The sequence below is a fragment of the Sapajus apella genome, unplaced genomic scaffold (genome assembly GCF_009761245.1).
Source record: "Sapajus apella isolate SASKATOON/1434 unplaced genomic scaffold, GSC_monkey_1.0 scaffold55, whole genome shotgun sequence".
Lineage (NCBI taxonomy): Eukaryota > Metazoa > Chordata > Mammalia > Primates > Cebidae > Sapajus > Sapajus apella.
Genome location: NW_022436995.1, coordinates 6860946 through 6880932, shown reverse-complemented (window position 1 = coordinate 6880932; position 19987 = coordinate 6860946). Strand labels below are relative to the sequence as shown.

At 42.3% G+C, this 19987-nt stretch overlaps 1 long non-coding RNA gene and 1 pseudogene across 1 annotated transcript; both read right to left on the bottom strand.

Moving 5' to 3' along the window:
• Positions 1-955: 955 nt before the first annotated feature.
• LOC116527700 lies at positions 956-2915 on the bottom strand (annotated as a pseudogene).
• A 4722-nt stretch (positions 2916-7637) lies between these two features.
• On the bottom strand, positions 7638-17093 carry LOC116527566. The gene is made up of 3 exons (XR_004258609.1): positions 16871-17093; positions 8345-8350; positions 7638-7648 (listed from the first exon to the last, which is right to left on the bottom strand). It is a non-coding gene; the product is annotated as an uncharacterized LOC116527566 (long non-coding RNA).
• Between the last annotated feature and the right edge of the window lie 2894 nt (positions 17094-19987).

Below are 19987 nucleotides of genomic sequence, written 5' to 3'. Positions count from 1 at the left end.
GCCAAGATCTTATGACAAGAACACCAAAAGCAATTGCAACAATAGCAAAATTTGACAAGTGGGATTAAACTTCAGAGCTTCTGCACAGCAAAAGAAACTAATCAACAGAATAAACAGAAAAAGAATAGGAGAAGCTAGAAACAAAGAATAGGAGAAGCTATTTGCAAACTGTGCATCTTACAAAGGTCTAAATATTCAGCCTCTATAAAGAACTTAAACTTACAAGAGAAACAACCCCATTAAAAAGTGGGCAAAGGACATAAACAGACACTCTTCAAAAGAAGTCATACATGCAGCCAACATGCATATGAAAGAAAGGTCACTATCACTGATCACTACGGAAATGCAAATCAAAACCACAGTGAGATACCATCTTACATCAATCAGAATGGCTATTATTAAAAGTTGAAAAAGAATCCATTGAGCTCCATAGAGAGCTCAATGGAGCGTGTGTGTGTGTGTGTGTGTGTGTGTGTGTGTGGAGGAGCCTTAGGTCTACCCCCCAAGTTACAGATGGGGAGACTGAGGCCCAGAGATCAAGAGGAACCAAATATAACATAGGAGGCCAACTTTAGGGTCTCTGCCAGTGAATTAGCAATGTGGCCTTGGTAGGAAAACTGATGAAACCAATAACAGCACTGACTATACGAGTACCAGGCCGGTCTCAAATGCCTGTGACATGACAGACACTGGCTAAGCCCCTGAGGGGCACTAACTCACGGAAGCCATCTCTCACCATGGACAGCCTGAGAGGCGGTGCAGCCCCCGCATTTTACAGATGAGGAAACAGCCCCAAGGAAGGTTCAGGAGATTGTCTAAAGTCACACAGCTGATAAGGGGCAGAGCTGGGGCTCCAATGCAGGCTGCCTGGCTGGGGCCCTCACTTTTCCTTTATCGGAAGTCTCTGAGCCTCACTTGCCAATGTGCACAGCAGGACGTGCAGCCCAGCCGCCATCCAGGCATTGGAAGTGGGGATGTGACTGCTGTTTTGTCAAATGCTTACTATGTGCCAGGGTACTCCTGAATACTAGGCATGCTTTATCTCATTTCATCTCTAAACTACCCTGCACAGTGAGCTTTGCTGTTCTGTTTTCTGGGCACATAGTAGATGGCCAATTAAATCCCCAAGGAAGGAGGGAGGGAGTATCTTCCTAGGTTGCCAGAGAACAGAGCTTGCTAGCTCCCTTTTGGACCCCACCCTTGGGGTCCCCCTCCCATGCTCACATTACTGTGGGGGCCTCGGTGCCGGCTGGAGGGCAGGCATTTCACCTGAACTTTTAGGAGCTGCTGGGCTCCTTGGGAGAAAGTGAGATCATGTGTGTAGGAAGGAGAGCCCCTCATCTCTTCTCCTCAAATGGTAAGAGACAGTGGGAGGAGGGAGAGCACCCCCATCTGGGCCTGGCTCCCAGGGAGACTCCATCCCCGGCTCCTGGCTCTGCGTCACCTCTGGTCATTGGGCACAGTGTCCTGGTCCAGGTCCCACAGAGTGAGGGGGTCAACCCAGGTGCAGAACCATTCCCGCCTCCGCTTGTACGCCGGGTCCACCAGCCGAAGAATCTCTTGGGCTTTCACACAAAGGGCATGGGGATATGCCCTCTTGGGCAGGGTGAGGTTGGCATGGATGTAGAAGGGCTCGGCCCCTGGCCCCTTCGCCCAGGCTTCTAGGGCCTCATGGAAGGACTGGCAGGCCTTCTAGTCCATCAGGGAGGGGAGTGTGGACCCCTGGTTCCAGAGCAAGGTTTTCTGCTGGGCCTCGGCTTCCAGGCACGCCCCCTCCAGACCAGCAGCTTCCACTCTTTGCTCTCTTGGTTCCATCCTGGCTGACCCAGGCCCAGAGATCACCCTCCGCACCACAGCCCCAGACCATCTGTCCCCATAAAATGACAGTCCATCTGGGCCCTTGTCCTGTGGCTCTGGGCCCTCTGGGGGGCTCCGGCCAGACACTTGGATAGCCAGAGACCTGTTAAAGAAGTCCAGGCCACAGCCCCGTGCCAGGAGGCCTTCCAGCTTTCCCAAAGGCCACATGCTGTCGCAGGAGGACGATGAAGAGAGGCCAGGGGACCAGGGCTTAAGTGTCACACACTCGCTGTGATGTCTGACATGCTGCTCAAGGATCTCTTAGTGGGTTTGGGGTCCCCCTCACGCTGCCGGTGGAGGATGGAGCCAGCACTGGGCGGGAAGGGCAGGATGGAGAGCCAGGATCTCCTTTTCTGTCTGTGGTCTCCTCTGAGGGGTGAGGCTCAGATTCCCCTGTGACAGCGGCCTCCCCAGTTGCCTCTGGGCTTCCCAGAGGGGAGGGGAACTCGCTCAGGCTCCAAGTGCTGCTGAGGTTGGAGCACAGGGAATGGGAGGAGGCACAGGCCTTGAGGTAGGTGCCACTCTGGGACCACTGCAGCTGCACCTCCAGCAGAGCCTTGGTGCCCCCTCCAGGCTGGTGAGCACCATCAGCAACCCAGAGCCAGATGGGCACTGGGTGACTCTGTGCCTCGCTAAGGAAAAATAACTCAACATGGGCAAAGGAGATCCTAAGAAGCCAAGAGGCAAAATGTCATCATATGCATTTTTTGTGCAAAGTTGTCAGGAGGAGCCTAAGAAGCACCAAGATGTTTCAGTCAACTTCTCAGCATTTTCTAAGAAGTGCTAGAGACATGGAAGACCATGCCCGCTAAAGAGAAAGGAAAATTTGAAGATATGGCAAAGGCGGACATGGTCCATTATGAAAGATAAATGAAAACCTATATCCCTCCTAAAGAGGAGACAAAAATGTTGTTCAAGGATCCCAGTGCACCTAAGAGGCCTCCTTCAGCCTTTTTCCTGTTCTGCTCTGAGCATTTTCCCAAAATCAAAGGACATCCTGGCCTGTCCCTTGGTGATGGTGGGAAGAAACTGGGAGAGATTTGCAGATACCATCTCATGCCAGTTAGAATGGCGATCATTAAAAAAATCTGGAGACAACAGATGCTGGAGAGGATGTGGAAAAATAGGAACACTTTTACACTGTTGGTGAGAGCATAAATTAGTTCAACCATTGTGCAAGGCGGTGTGGTTGTTCCTCAAGCAACTAGAAATAGAAATTCCATTTGACCCAGCAATCCCATTACTGGGTATATATCCAAAGGATTACAAATCGTTCTATTTTCAGAACACATGCACACGAATGTTCATTGCAGCACTGTTTACAATAGCAAAGACTTGGAACCAACCCAAATGCCCATCGATGATAGACTGGACAGGGAAAATATGGCACAAATACACCATGGAATACTATGCAGCCATAAAAAACAATGAGTTCATGTCCTTTGTAGGGACATGGATGAACCTGGAAACCATCATTCTCAGCAAACTGATACAAGAACAGAAAATCAAACACCACATGCTCTCACTCATAGGCGGGTGTTGAACAACGAGAACACATGGATACGGAGGGAAACATCACACATTGAGGTCTGTAGGGGGGAACTAGAGGAGGGACAGCAGGAGGCGGGGTGTTGGGGAAGCATAACATGGGGAGAAATGCCAGATATAGGTGATGGGGAAGAAGGCATCAAACAGTGCTGCCATGTGGGGAGTTGGGGAGGGATAACATGGGGAGATATGCCAGATATAAGTGACGGGGAGGAAGGCAGCAAACCGCATTGCCATGTATGTTCCTATGCAACAGTCCTGCATGTTCTTCACATGTACCCCAAAACCTAAAAAGCAATAAAATATATATTTTTAAAAAAGATAAAGGGATGAAGCCAGAAAGAAGATATAATTCTAACCATATATGCACCCAACACTAGAGCACCCAGATTTGTAAATTTAAGTCTAAAGGGAGAGAGAGACTGTGACAATAGTTGAGGACTTCAGCACCCCACTCTCAGTATTAGATCTAGACAGAAGATTAACAAAGAAACAGCATATTTAAACTGCACATTAGCCCAAATTGTAACAGACAATTAAAAACGTTTTATATAACAGATATAGAATACAGTTAGAGAATGTGGTACATTCTCCAGGATAGGTCATATGTTACAACACAAAACATGTCAATTAATTAAAAAAAAAAAAATAGTTGGCATCAAGCCAGACACAGTGGCTCACTCCTACAATTCCAGCACCTTGGGAGGCTAAGGTGGGAGGATTGCTCGAGCCTAGGAGTTTGAGGATAGAGTAAGTTATGATGGCGCTCTGTACTCCAGCCTGGGTAATAGATCATCTCTAGGAAATAAACAAATAAAAGGGGAACTTTGGAAACCATACATACACATGAAAATTAAAACAAGCTCCTGAATGACCACTGGGTCAAGAAATAAATTAAGTAGAAAATAAACTTTCTTGCCACAAGTGAAAGTTGAAACACAACGTACCATAATCTATCGGATACAGCAAAGGCGGTGCTAAGAGGGAAGATTATAGGAGTAAGCCCCTATATCAAAGAAGTAGAAAGATGATTTCAAATAAATAATACACACCTCATGGAACTAGAAAAGCAGGAACAGACCAAACCCAGAATTAGAAAAGAAATGTAAGGTCAGAGCAGAATAAAATGAAATAAAAACTTACAAACGAGTATGAAAGGACAAAATGAAAAGTCAGTTTTTTGAAAAGCTAAAGTCAACCAAGCTGTTAACTAAATCAACCAAGAAAGAAACAGAAGACACAAATAAAATCAGATATGGAAAAGGAAGCATCAAAACTGATACTACAGTTGTCACCAACAAAACTTAAAACACTGATTTGTTCTAAAGTAATTATCTATAGATGCTTTTGGATATTCTGGATATTCTGTATACATAATAATGTCAACAAATAGTATGACAGTTTTATGTTATGCTTCAATACATATAATTTAGTTGGTTCTATTTCTTTAAATCAACTAGCCAGGACCCCAAATATGTATAAAAGTAGACACTCTGCTATTAAAAAGGGTTTTTTAATTCTTGCAAATCCAGTGATCAACCTTAAATGCTTTGATAGCTTAGTTGTCATTTTCACTGCAGTTTCCCTTGCTATTGAGAAATTTACAACTATACTGTTAGATTCTGTTGGCCCATATGTGCTGCAACTTTTGGGTTTCCCTTAAATACAAGTGGGATTATTTATAGTAATTGCTTAAAAATAAAATACAAGCATCCAAAAGATAAATTCAAATAAGTGCCTCAAGAATGAAGACACCATGATAAGCAAAAGATTAGTGGTATGTACAGAATGATTTAATCAGATAGTTAAGTACTCTCAAAGTCTTTGTCATATGTATAAAGTAGAACAAAAATGGTTTGACCCTTATTAATTCCTAATATAATAAGAAAATAGGTTATGGATAGAGAAGATCTAGGAAAAGCGTTAGAATAGCATTATTCCCCGCCAGGTGCACTGGCTCAACACCTGCAATCCCAGCACTTTGGGAGGCTGAGACAGGCAAATCACGAAGTCAGGAGTTCGAGATCAGCCTAGCCAACATGGTGAAACCCCAGCTCTACTAAAAGTACAAAAAAGATTAGCTGGGCATAATGGCAGGCGCCTGGAATCCCAACTACTCGGGAGGCTGAGACAGGACAACCACTTGAACCTCTCTGGTAGGCAAAGGTTGCAGTGAGCCCAGATTGTGCCACTGCGCTCCAGCCCTGGCAACAGAGTGAGACTCTGTCTCAAACAAACAAACAAACAAACCTTTATTCTCAACTTTCACCTAAAGGAATCACAGATCTTGCCGAGTGTTGAAAACTATAAATATTAATGACCTTTATATTTCTCTAATATTTTAAGTCCGAGAATGATCTTTTAGCAACTAATATATCTTATGTGAGAATAACAACACCTTCATTTGTACCTGAACACCTTTAATTTCTACTCAAATTTTTCATCTTCTGTTGGGTTCTAAGGCAACACTTTTAATCATTAAAAATATCATGCCATCCCATTTCACTAGAATATTCTTACCTAGCTGTCTCTCCTTTAGCACTATTATATTTATTTATTCTGAGAGAGATTCTGCAAATGGTGTTCTCCTTACCTTTACAATGGTTCGCTGTAATTGGATATTGTGAGATAATTTTCTTCCTGTATTTTAAGAAATTTTCTGTATTGTTTTCACAGTTAATGCAAAAATAGATTTTAAAAATATTCTGATTTTAAAATGGATTTATTAATTAGTTTGAAAATCTAAAATGTTTGGTATTTATAAATATGAAAGAAGTTTCAAGGAAATTTTCTGAAAAATCTCATAGGTTATCTTCATCCTTTTCTTGTCAGAAAAGTGTATGGGTGCCTTTTTAGACACCAAATTGACATTTGTCACAATATAAATTAGTATACTTTGAGTAATTCCAGTGCAAATCCTATAAATACATTGGCAAAGCGTCAAACTTTATTTAAAACTATATTAATGGCAACATTATTTGATATAAAAATATCTGGTACAAATAAAATGCTCATAAGCAGAAGTGGTTAAATCATGCTACCTCTATGTAAAAATTTAACATATTAATAATTTTCAAAAAGTCAACAGATTTGTATGCACTGATATGGAATGTGCCTCAAGAGACATGTAAGTGGGAATTAGGTTACAGGACAGTGTGTAGAGTTTAATCCACTCTCTACAAATAAATTATGTTCAAGCAGAGAGACAGAAAGGGAGAGGAAGAACAAGAATAAGAAGGGATGCTTGAAAGCATCACAATGAGACTTTAACAGTTAAATTTGACAGGCTAAGTAATACAGCAGATCGTTGTTTTTCAACTTTTTATTTGTAACATGTAGTATTCACATAGAAAAAGTACATAAAACTTAAGCACAAGGTTTAATAAATAGTATAAAGTAACTAATCACCCCGGTTTTTAAGAAGCAAAAAGTGGCCTAGGTCATGGATAGGCAGAGCAAGATGACAGAATAGAAGGCTCCAATCATTCACCAACAGAGACACCAATTGAACAACTATTTACACAGAAAAAACCACCTTCATGAGAACCAAAAGTCAGGTGAGCTCCTTATAATACCTCGTTCTAACTTCTATCACTGAAAGAGGCTCTAAAGAGATAGAAAAACTAGTCCTAAATAGCCGATGCCACCACCCCCTCCACCCCTGGCAGCTGAGCATCTCTGGGCACAGGGTCGGGGTGGTGGGGGAAGAAGGAAAACACAGCATTTGTGAGGTCCTCAACACAGTGCTGTTACAGTAGAAAGGAAAACTGGACCAAACTCAGCTGACACCGGCCCATAGAGGAAGCATTTAAACCAGCCCTAGCCAGAGGGGAATCACTTATCCCAGTGTTAGGAACTTGAGTTCCTGCCACTGAGGGCTATAGTGCTCTGTCCCCAAGTGAACTTGAAAGGCAGGTGAGGACATAAGGACTGCAACTCTTAGGTGAGTCCTAATGATGAACTAGGCCCAGAGATAGTGGACTGGGGGGTGGGGGGGAACATGTGACATACTGAGAGACCAGCTGGGGTGGCTAATGGAATGCTGGCATCGCCCCTCTCAAAACCCCAGGCTACACAGCTTGTGGCTCCAAAAGGGGCCCCTTCCTTCCACTTAAGGACAGGAGAGGTTAAAGTGCGGAGAACTCTGTCTTGCATCTTGGATACCAGCTCAACCACTGCAGGGTAAGGCACTAGTCAGAGTTGTGAGGCCCCTGTTCCAGGCCCTAACTCCTGGAGAACATTTCTTGACCCAACCCGGGCAAGAAGGAAACACATTACCTTGCATAAAAGGACCCAGTCCTGACAGCATTCATCGCCTGCTAACTGAAGAGTCCTTGAGTCTGAATAACCAGCAGTGATACCCAGGATACCCAGGGACTACGATGAGGCCAAGGCCTTGGTTGAGCCTCTAAGACTCTCTGGTTTGAGATGAGACTCAGCAGATTCTCAGCTGTGGTGGCTATGGGACAAAACTTCTTTTGCTTGAGAAAAGCAGAGGGAAAAGTAAAGGGGACTTGGTCTTGTACCTTAAATACCAGCACAGCCACAGGGAGGCAGAACACCAAGTAGGCTCTTAGAGTCCCCAATTCGAGAATTTGACTCTTGGACAGCATTTCTGGACCTACCCTGGGCCAGAGGGGAGCCCACTGCCCTGAAGGGCGAGTTCCAGGCCAGGCAGCTCTCACCACAAGCTAAATGAAGAATCCTGACTGTAGTCCGGCAGTATTCCTCATGGGCCTGTGATGGTGGCCGTGGGGAGAGGCTCCTCTATGTTTGAAAAAGGGAGGGAAGAGTGGGAAAGACTGTTATCCAGCTAAGCCACAGTGCAACAGAATACCAGGCAGCCTTCTAAGTCTTTTGACTTCTAGTCCCCAGCTCCCACATGGCACCACTGGACCCATGCAGGGCCCAGGCACCTTGGTTCCCTGAAGGGAAGGACACAGGCCTGGGTGGCTTTGCTACTGGCAGGTTGAAGAGCCCCAGGGTTTTGAGCAAACGTAGGCAGTAGCCAGGAAGTGGTGAGAGCAGGCCTTGGGCAAGACCCAGTGCTATCCTGGCTTCAGGACTGACCCAGCACAGTCAACGTGGTGCTGGCCACAGGGGTGCTTGTGTCATTCTCCCTTCAGATTAAGGTGGCTCAGAACAGACAGGATTCAGTTTGGGAAAAAGTAAAGGTAGACAACAAGAGCCTCTGCCTGATAATCCAGAATTCTTCTGGATCTTGTCCAAGACCATAAAGGTGGTATTTTTGTAAGTTATCAAGAACCACAGTGTTACTGGGCTTATGGTGTCCTTTAAAGCAGATACAGCGTAAATCCCAACACCCAAGTTCTTTCAAATATCTAGAAAGCCTTCCCAAGGAGGGCAGGTACATATAAGCCCAGACCATTAAGACTACAACAAACACCAAACTCTTCAATGCCTGGCCACCAAAGAACACCTACTAGACATCAATACTATCCAGGAAAACATGACTTCACCAAATGAGCTAAATAAGGCACCAGGAACCAATCCTGGAGAAAGACATATGTGACTTTTCAAACAGAATTCAAAATAGCTATGTTGAAGAAACAAAGAAATTCAAGACAACAGAGAGTAGGAATTCAGAGTTCTATCAGATAAATGTAATAAAGAGATTGAAATAATTAAAATGAAAAGCAAAAATACTAGAGCTGAAAAACACAATTGGCATATTAACGAATACATTAGAGTTTTTTGTTTTGCTTTTTTTAGACAAAGTCTCACTCTGTTGCCCAGGCTGAAATGCGGTGGTGCAATCTAAGCCCACTAAAACCTCTGCCTCCCAGGTTCAAGTGATTCTCCCACTTCGGCCTCCCAAGTAGCTAGGACTATAGGTGTGTACCACCACACGTGGCTAATTTTTGTATTTTTAGTAGAGACAGGGGTTCATCATGTTAGCCAGGCTGGTCTTGAACTCCTGACCTCAGGTGATTCTCCTGCCTCAGCTTTTCAAAGTGCTGGAATTATAGGCGCCAGCCACTGTGCCCAGCCTAGAGTCTTTTACTAGAAGAAATGATTAAGCAGAAGAAAGAATTAGTGAGCTTGAAGACAGGCTATTTGAAAATATGCAGGAGACAAAAGAATAAAAACAATGAAGCATGCCAACAGGATCTAGAAAACCGTCTTACAAAGGGGAAATCTAAAGTTATTGGCCTTAAAGATGTAGAGAAAAATATATGGATAGAAAATTCATTCAAAGTGATAATAACAGAGAGCTTCCCAAACCTAAAGATATCAATATCCAAGTACAAGAAAACCAAGCAGATTTAATCTGAAGACAACTACCTCAAGGTATGTAATAATCAAACTCCCAAAGGTCAAGGATGAAGAACGGATCCTAAAAGCAGTGAGAGAAAGGAAACAAATAACATACAATGGAGCTCCAATACATCTGGCAGCAGACTTTTCAGTGGAAACATTACAGGACAGGAGAGTGTGGCATGACACCTGAAGTGCTCAAGGAGAAAATGTTTTACCCTGGAATACTATATCCAGTGAAAACATCTTTCAAACATGGAGAAAAAGACTTTTGCAGGCTGGGTGCAGTGGATCACACCTATAATCCCAGCACTTAGGGAGGCCAAGGTAGGGGGATCATGAGGTCAAGAGATCAAGATCATCCTGGTCAACATGGTGAAACCCCATCTTTACTAAAAATACAAAAATTAGCTGGGCATGGTGGCATGAGCCTGTAGTCACAGCTACTCGGGAGGCTGAGGCAGAAGAATTGCTTGAACCCAAGAGGCAGAGGTTGCAGTGAGTCAAGATCACGCCACTGTACTCCAGCCTGGGTAACAAGAGTGAAACTCCATCTCAAAAAAAAAAAAAGAAGAAAAAAAAGACTTTTGCTGACAAACAAAAGTCAAGGCATTTCATCAACACCAAATCTTCCCTTCAAGAAATGCTAAAGGGAGTACTTCGATGAGAAAGGAAAGGATATTAATAAGCGTAAGTAATTATTGAAGGCATAAAACTCACTGGTAATAGGAAGCATCCTGAAAAACACACACACACACACACACACACACACACACACACACACACACACACACAGAGAGAGAGAATATCTTAATACTGTAACTATGGTGTGTAAACTGCTCTTACCCTCAGTACAAAGACTAAACAATTAACCAATTGAAAATAACTGGAACAACTCTTCAAGACATAGTCAGTACAATAAGATACATAGAAACAAAAAATTTAAAAGCAGAGAATAGAGGCCGGGCACGGTGGCTCACACCTGTTATCCCAGCACTTTGGGAGGCCAAGGTAGGTGGATCACAAGGTCAAGAGATCAAGACCAATCTGGCCAACATGATGAAACCCCATCTCTACTAAAAAAATACAAAAATTAGCTGGGCATGGTGGCATGCACCTGCAGTCCTAGCTATTCAGGATGTTGAGGCAGGAGAATTGCTTGAACCTGGGATGCGGCAGCTGCAGTGAGCCGAGATTGTGCCACTGCACTCCAGCCTGGCACCTGGCAACAAAGGGAGACTGTCTCCAAAAAAAAAAGAAAAAAAAAAGCAGGGAATGGATTTAAGGTGTAAAGTTTCTATTAGCTTTCTTTTTATATGTTTGTTTATAGAGTGTTAAGTTGTTACCAGGTTAAAATAATAGATTATAAGATACTATTGCAAACCTCATGGTAATCTCAAGCCAAAAAATATATAATGAATACACAAAATGTGAAAAGCAAAAACTGCAGGTAAGTTATGTCTGACCGGAGCAAAAAGCAGTAAGTTATATATGTATTTTTAAATAAATTTAAGAAGAGGCCAGGCCTGGTTGCTCACACCTGTAATTCCAACACTTTGGGAAGCCAAAACAGGCAGATCACAAGGTCAAGAGACTGAGATCATCCTGGCCAACGTGGTGAAAACCTTTCTCTATGAAAAATACAAAAATTAGCTGGGTGTGGTGGCACATGCCTGTAGTCCCTGGTACTCGGGAGGCTGAGGCAAGAGAATCTCTTGAACCCAGGAGGCAGGAGTTGCAGTGAGCCAAGATCATGCCACTGCACTCCAGCCTGGTGACAGAGCAAGAGTCCATCTAAAAAAAAAAAAAGGAAAGAAAGAAAATAAAGAAAAAAAGAAAGAAAAGAAAGAAAAAAACTAAACAAAGAAACTATATCACCAGAGAAAATCATGTTCACTAAAGGAAGATAGGAAGGAAAAAAATTAGATAGATAAGCCACAAAGACAACCAGAAAATGGCAGGAGTGTTTACTTACCAATAGTAGCATTGAATATAAATGGATTAAACTCTCTAATCAAAATATGTAGAATAGCTGAATGGATGAAAAAACAAAAGCCAGTGATCTGTTGCCTACAGGAAACATATAAAGATACACATAGACTGAAAAGTAAAGGAGTGGAGAATGATCTTCCATGCTAATGGAAACTATAGAAGAACAGGAGTTGCTATACTTATCAGACAAAGTAGATTTTAAGACCAAACTACAAGAGACAAAGAAGTTCACTGTATAATGATAGAGGGATCAATTCAACAATACAATATAATAATTTTAAATACACACACACACACACACACACAACCCCAACAGTGGAGCTCCCAGATATAGAAAGCAAATATTAGAGCTACAGAGAAAGATAGGCCTCAATATAGTAACAGTTGGAAATCAACACCCCACTTTCAGCTGTGAACAGATCACCTAGATAGAAACAAAGAAAGTCTTAATCTGCACTATTGACTAAATAGATCTAATAGATATTTACAGAACATTTCATCCAATGGCTGCAGAATACACAGTTTTTTCCTCAGCCTATGGATCATTCTCATAGATAGACAATATATTTGTTAGGTCACAAAACAAGTTTGAAAAAATTCAAAAATGGAATTTATCAAGCATCATCTCGGACCACAATGGAATAAAACTGGAACAAGAGGAATTTTGCAAAGCATACAAATATATGGAAGTTAAACAATATCATCCTAAATGACCAGTGGGTCAATGAATAAATTAAAGAAATTGAAAAATTTATTGATACAAGTGATCATGGAAATACAACATACCAAAAGCTCTGAGATACAGCAAAAGCTATACTAAGAGGGAAGTTTATAGCTGTATGTTCTACATCAAAGAAAAGGAAGAACTTCAAAAAAATGATCTGTGTATCTCAAAGAAATAGAGAAGCTAGAGCAAACCTAACGCAAAATTAGAAAAATAAAGATCAAGCAGAAATAAGACTGAAATGAAACAGTACAAAAGATAAGTGCAACAAAAAGTTGATTTTTTGAAAAGTTAAACAAAATCGACAAACCTTAGCCAGACTGATAAAAAGAGAGAAGATGAAAATAAAGTCAGAAATGAAAATGGAGACATTAAGACTGATGCTGTAGAAATGCAAAGGATCATCAGTGGCTGCTGTGAGCAACTAGATGCCAATACATTGGAAAATCTAAAAGAAATGGAAAAATTCCTAGACACATACAACCTACCAAGATTGAATCATGAAGAAATCCAAAACCTGAACAGACAAATAACAAGTAACAAGATTGAAGCCATAATAAAAAATCTCCAAAAAAAAGAAAAGCCTGGGACCCGACAGCTTCACCACTGCATTCTATTAAACATTTGAAAAATGAACTAATATCAGTCCTATTCAATTCCAAAAAATAGAGGGAGTACTGCAAGTCCAGTATTACCCTGATACCAAAACCAGATGAAGACACCTCAAAAAGAGCAAACTACAGGCAGATATCCCTGAATATTGAGGCAAAAATCTTCAATGAAATACTAGCAAACTGAAATCAATGATATATTACAAAGATTATTAATCATGGTGTGGGATTTATCCCTGGGATGCAAGGATGGTTCAACATATGCCAATCAATGTGACACATCAAAACAGAATGAAGGATAAAAACCATATATGATCATTTCATTGATGCTGAAAGAACATTTGATAAGATTCAACACCCCTTCATGATAAAAACTGCCAAAAAGCTCAGGCAAGAAAGAACATAGCTCAACATAATAAAAGCCATATATGACAGATTCACAGCTAGTATCATATGGAATGGGAAAAAACTGAAAGCCTTTTAAGATCTGGAACATGACATGGATGGCCACTGTCACCAATGTCACTCAACGTAGTACTGGAAGTCCTACCTAAAGCAATCAGACAAGAGAACAACCTAAAGGGCATCCAAATTAAAGAGGAAGAAAACAAAGTATCCTTGTTTGCAGATATGATCTTACATTTAGAAAAAACTATTGGAACTGATAAATTCAGTAAAGTTACAGGATACAAGAATCAGTAGCATTTCTATATGACAACAGCCAACAATGTGAAAAATCAAGAAAGAAACCTCATTTACAATAGCTACATGTAAAATTAAATGCCTGAGAGTTAACCAAAAGAAGTGAAAGATCTCTAATGAAAACTATAAAAAACATAGATGAAAGAAATTGAAGAGGACAGCAAAAAAAAATTTCACATTTGTCATTGGAATAGTCATTGGAAAATGTACGTATTACCCAAAGCAATCTACAGATTCAACACAATTCCTATCCTAAGGTTGGGGGAGGGGAGAACTGGAGGAACCATATTACCCAACTTCAAATTGTGCTACAGAGATACAGTAACTAAAGCAATATGGTACTGGCACAAAAACAGACACATAGACCAATGGAAGAGAATACAGAAACCAGGAACAGATCCATACACCTACAGTGAACTCATTTTTGACAAAAGTGCTAAGAACATATATTAGGGAAAAGGCAGTCTCTTCAATAAATGGTGCTGGAAAAATGGATTATCCATATGCAGAATAATGAAACTAGACCCCTACCTCTCACCATACACAAAAAGTTAAATCAAAATGGATCAAACACCTAAATCTAAGACCTCAAACTATGGAACTCCTACAGTAAAACAATGGGAAAATCTCCATGACATTGATCTGGGCAAAAATTTCTTGAGACATAACCCACAGGCCAGGCAGCCAAAGCAAAAGTAGTCAAATGGGATCACATCAAGTTAAAAAGCTTCCGCACAGCAAAGGATACAAAGCGAAGAGACAACGCACAGAATGGGAGAAAATATTTGCAAACTACCTAGCTGACAAGCTATTAATAACCACAATATATAAGAAGCTCAAACAACTCTATAGGAAAGAAGTCTAACAATCCAATCAAAAGATGGGCAAAAGTTTTGAATAGCCATGTCTCAAATGGTGGCCAGGGGCAGTGGCTCACACCTGTAATCCCAGCACTTTGGGAGGCCGAGGTAGGTGGATCACCTGAGGTCAGGAGTTCGAAACCAGCTTGGGCAACATGGAGTAACCCCATCTCTACTAAAAAAAAAAAAAAAAACTTACAATAATTAGTTGAGCATGATGGTGGGCACCTGTAATCCCAGCTACCTGGGAGGCTGAGGCAGGAAAATTACTTGAACCCAGGAGCCAGAGGTTGCAGTGAGCGGAGATCACACCGTTACACTCCAGCCTGGGCAACAAGAGCAAAATTCCGTCTCAAAGAAAAAGTATACAAATGGCAAACAGGCATATAAAAGGTGCTCAACATCACTGATCAGAGAAATGCAAATCAAAACTACAATCTGATATCATCTTGACCCAGTTAAAATGGCTTATATCCAAAAGAGGCAATAATAAATGCTAACGAAGATATAAAGAAAAGGCAACCCTTGACTAAGGAGCAGTTTCTCTGCTCCTTCTGGAATCTCTGCCTGATTCAGCCTTCCTGCCTCTACCACGTCTATCTGCATGACCCAGAAGTCCTACAAGGTGTTCACCTCTGGTCCCAGGGCCTTCAGCAGCTGCTCCTACACAAGTGGGCCGGGTACCCATATCAGGTCCTCGAGTTTCTCCTGAGTGGGCAGCAGCAGCTTCTGGGATGGCCTGGGCAGAGGCTGTGGTGGGGCCAGAGGCATGGGAGGCATCATCAGCGTTATGGCCAACCAGAGCCTGCGAAGCCCCCTTAACCTGGAGGTGGACCCCAACATCCAGGCCATGTTCACCCAGGAAAAGGAGCAGATCAAGACCCTCAACAAGTTTGCCTACTTCATTGTCAAGATATGGTTCCTGAAGCAGGAGAACAAGATGCTGGAGACCAAGTGGAGCCACTTGCAGCAGCAGAAGATGGCTCGGAGCAAGATGGACAACATGTTCGAGAGCTACATCAACAACCTTAGCAGCTAGAAACTCTGGGCCAGGAGAAGCTGAAGCTGGAGGCAGAGCTTGGCAACATGCAGGGGCAGGTGGAGGACTTCAAGAACAATTATAAGGATGAGATCATTAAGAATACAGAGACCAAGAATGAATTTGTCCTTATCAAGAAAGATGTGGATGAGCTTACATGAACAAGATCGAGCCGCAGTCTTGCCTGGAAGGGCTGACTGAGGCAGCTCTATGAAGAGCACGTCCAGGAGCTGTAGTCCCAGATCTTGGACATGTCTGTGGTACTGTCCATGGACAACAGGCCCTCCCTGGACATCGACAGCATCATCGCTGAGGTTAAGTTGCAGGATGAGATCGCCCATCGCAGCTGGGCTGAGGCTGAGAGCGTGTACCAGATCAAGTATGAGGAGCTGCAGACGCTGGCTGGGAAGCACGGGGATGACCTGCAGCATAAAAAGACTGAGATCTCTGAGATGAACTGAACATCAGCCGTCTCCAGGCTGAGATTGAGGGCCTCAAAGGCCAGAGGGCTTCCCTGGAGGTCACCATGGAGCAGTGTGGTGAGCTGGCCATTAAGGATGGGAACACCAAGCTGTCCAAGCTGAAGGCCGCCCTGCAGCGGGCCAAGCAGGACCTGGTGTGGCAGCGGCACAAGGAGCTGATCGACGTCAAGCTAGCCCTAGACATCTAGATCGCCACCTACAGGAAGCTGCTGGAAGGCTAAGAGAGCCAGCTGGAGTCTGGGATGCAGAATGTTGTAAATCCATGCTAAGACCACAAGTGGCTATGCAGGTGGTCTGAGCTCGACCTATGGGGGCCTCAGAAGTCCTGGCCTCAGCTACGGCCTGGGCTGTAGCTTTGGCTGTGGCACGGGCTCCAGCTCCTTCAACCCCATCAGCTCCACCAGGGCCATGGTTGTGAAGAAGATCAAGACCTGCGATGGGAAGCTGGTGTCCGAGTCCTCTGACCTCCTGCCCAAGTCAACAGCTGCGGCAGCCACTCCCAGCCTGCCCCTCCTGCAGCTGCCCCAGAGCCTCGGAGGGAGAACACTGTACAGGGGAGCACAGGAAACAGGAGACCCACCCGAGGCTCAGCTCTAGCCCGCAGCCCACCGAGGAGGAGTTTACTGCCTGGGGACCCACCCCTTGCCCATGCCGGCAGGTACGAACAATTTATTTATTTATTTTGGTCCAAAACAAAACCTCAGCTAGCTCTGCCAACTGTCAAAAAAAAAAAATAAAATAAAGTGGGGGGACAGTTTGGAGGTTCTTCAAAAAACTAATAATATACAGGTATTGATCGACTTACGACCTATGGAACTTACAACCATTCGGCTTTACGACCACAATCCCTAGCCATGACTACGTCGCGTCTGGCAGCGCAAATGTTGTCTAGCTGGGTGGACAACAGTGCAGACCAGCTTCCAGGAGCACTACCATCTCGGCGCGCACCATTTCAACTGTTATCCCAGACTCGGTACAGCAATTTGTGTTTTGTGTCTTGGATATTTTTCATCAAACCCCTCCCAAGATGTCTACCAAGAGGAAATTGTCTTTGTCTACACCTCGGCCTGCCAAGAAGGAAAGAAAGGCCACTGATCTGGACACGAAAATGAAGGTAATTAAGCAGTATGAAGGAGGAAAGAAAGTGAATGTGATCGCACGTGATACGAAGTTATCACACTGGACTGTGTCGATGATTTTGAAAGATAAAGAAAGAATTCGTGAAGCTGTGAAAGGTTCTGCACCCATGCGATCAACAGTTATAACAAAGCAACGAAGCGTGCCCATCCACGAAATAGAGAAATTGCTATATATTTGAATGGAAGATCAAATTCAAAAATGGCCAGTCTTTTTACTGTGCAGATCAAGGCGAGAAGTCTATTTCAGACTCTGAAGGGGTGTGCTGGAGAAGATTACAGTCAAGAATTTGTAGCAAGCACTGGCTGGTTCCAGAGATTCAAGAAAAGATTCCAAATGCATAGTGTTCAAGTGACTGGAGTGCGGATAAGGAAGGAGCACATAAGTTTGTTGATAGTCTGGATGAATTAATTACAGATGAGGGATATCTAGCAGAACAGATTTTCAATGCTGATGAAACGGGATTATTTTGGAAACGGATGCCAGCACGCACTTATATTCACAAAGAGGCCAAAAGCATGCCGGGATTTAAAGCATTTAAGGATAGGCTAACTCTGCTGCTTGGCAGGAACATCGCAGGGTTTAAGCTGAAGCCCTTCTTAATTTATCACTCAGACAACCCGCGTGTGTTCAGGAATGTTAACAAGCACACACTGCCCATCTACTTTCGTTCTCAACGTAAAGCATGGATGACACAAGGATTGTTTGAAGACTGGTTTATTCCTCAAGGCACAAATGGCATAAAATGAACAAAGAAAATTATTATATATAACAATAATGAAAGAAAATTATGATAAAATATGACTTAAAGATTTTTATAACATCATTTCACAGTACTGTACATATAGCCTCCTCAACTTACGACCAAATCGTGTTACGACTGGTCTGTCGGAACCAATCACGGTCGTAAGTCGAGCACTAGCTGTACTTGCCGTATGATCCAGCAATCTCACTGTTGGGTAGACACCCAAAAGAAAGGAGATCAGTATGTCAAATACTCCCATGTTTGTTGCAGCACTGTTTATAATAGCCAAGATTTAGAAGCAACCTAAGTGTCCAACAGATGAACAGATAAAGAAAATATAGTACATGTACAAAATAGAGTACTATTCAGTTTAAAAAGAATGAGATCCTGTCATCTGCAACAACATGGAAATGGAGATCATTATGTTGAGAAATCAGGCACAGAAAGACAAACATTACATGTACTCTCTTATTTGTGGGTATAACAATCAAAACAACTAAACTCATGGAGATAGAGAGGAGAAGGGTGATTACCAGAGGCTGGGAGGGTTACAGGGGTCTGAGGAGAAAGGTAGGGATGGTTAATAGGTACAAAAACATTGTATGAATAAGACCTACTATTTGATAGCACAGTGGGGTGACTATAATCAATAATTGCACATTTTAGGAAAACTTAGAATGGAAATGAATTGCCTATAACTCAAAGGATAAATGCTTGAGGGGACAGATACCCCTTTTTCCATAATATATTTATTTCACATTGCATGCCTGCATCAAAATATCTTATATACCCAAAAATATATCTATGTACCCACAATAAAAATAGCTTTTTAAAAATGAAAGTAATTAGCCTAGCTTATATAATTCCTTTACTTTTCATCATGTTAGCAACTGAGAAATGCATTATTTTGCCTTGCTTATTTTATCTAACATGATGCTTTTAAGATTAATCCATGTTGTTTGCATTAAGATATTGTTTACTCATTGTAATGGCTATTCATGCATGTGTGACTATTGCACAATTTATCCTTTTTTTTTTTTTTTTGGACCGAGTCTCACTCTGTCGTCCAGGCTGGAGAGCGATGGCATGATCTCGGCTCATTTCAACCTCTATCTCCTGGGTTCAAGTGATTCTCCTGTCTCAACCTCCCAAGTAACTGCGATTATAGATGATGACCACCATGCCCAGCTAATTTTTTTTAGTTTTCATAATGTTTACCAGCCTGGTCTCAAACTCCTGACTTCAAGTGATTCACCTGCCTTGGTCTCCCAAAGTGCTAGGATTACAGGCATGAACCACCATGCCTGTCCAATTTATCCTTTCTAACACAGAAATATTTTAGTTTGTTTCAAGTTTTATCCTATAACTAGAATAAAGCAGTCTTAAATATACTTGTAGAAAAAAACTGATACCACAGATATAAAAAAGTCACTATTATGAACAACTATCCATCAACAAACTAGAAAATCTACAGGAAATGAATTCCTGGACACATACAAACAACCAAGATTGGAACAGTAATAAAAAGTCTCAACATACAAATTAGATGGAGTCTAATTTTTTCCCATAGAAATTAGCAGTAAAGCACATCAGCGAAATACAATACGTGAATGTTATTACTAATTGATTTGAAAATCTCAACAGAAGTTCTAGGACCTCAGAGACCTCTGAGTAATACATGAATCACAAGAAAGAAAATAGATTTATTTTTATGCCTTTTATTTAAGCTGCCTTTCCTCTTCCTTCTCTACTACTTGCAGGACAGTACCTTCCTCCTGTTTCAATGGCTCAGTTTGTTTGTTTTCCCATATTCTATGTTTTCTAACATGCGACCTTTATTTTCCAACTTGAGAAAGTTGAGGCTAGTATCCTTGAGGGACACAGATTCACTGATCCTCAACAAAATACTGGAAACCAAACCCAGCACATCAAAAGACAACACACCATGATCAACTAGGATTTACCCCAGGAATGCAAATATGGTTCAACAAACACAAATCAATAAATGTGG